The sequence below is a fragment of the Phytophthora parasitica genome (genome assembly GCF_000247585.1).
Source record: "Phytophthora parasitica INRA-310 unplaced genomic scaffold supercont2.9, whole genome shotgun sequence".
NCBI classification, from domain to species: Eukaryota; Oomycota; class Peronosporomycetes; order Peronosporales; family Peronosporaceae; genus Phytophthora; species Phytophthora nicotianae.
In genome coordinates this window covers 449,170-449,705 of record NW_008648995.1, presented here as the reverse complement: position 1 = coordinate 449,705, position 536 = coordinate 449,170, and positions in this window count along the sequence as shown.

Below are 536 nucleotides of genomic sequence, written 5' to 3'. Positions count from 1 at the left end.
CGGGGAAAATCGGATCCCCGGTAGTCTCTGATCTGAAATAAATTTCAGAAAACACTAGTGATATCTTTCGGAAGAATGCCATGTCGTTTAAAACATCTTGTCCTTGAACAAATAATCGACCGTGTAGCAGCGCTGAACAATGCCGGGGGCGTTGCTGTTTTGATTATGCATGGGCTGTTCTTAACTATGAAGACTGTTTCCATGAATTGTATAATACAAAATTTTGTAGGTCCTCGAGACGAGCAAAACCAACACGTATCTTAGGTACTATGAAGCGTGAGTTGTCTGCAACTTAAACTAAAAAATGCGGTCATATACTTGCCATTCTCGGCTGATCCCTTCAATTGTTATTATCATGCAAACTTAGCATTTTCATCAAAGTGTCTTGCTACCAGTATTTTATGTTGATTTCAATAGTAGCAGCGACTTTGCCAGCGCTAACTCTTGCCATAGAGCCACGACTTTTGAGTTTAGTCTTACATGTAGTTGGTGTCAACCCACCACTCTGATCCGTAGCTCTCGCCGAGGATGTCCGA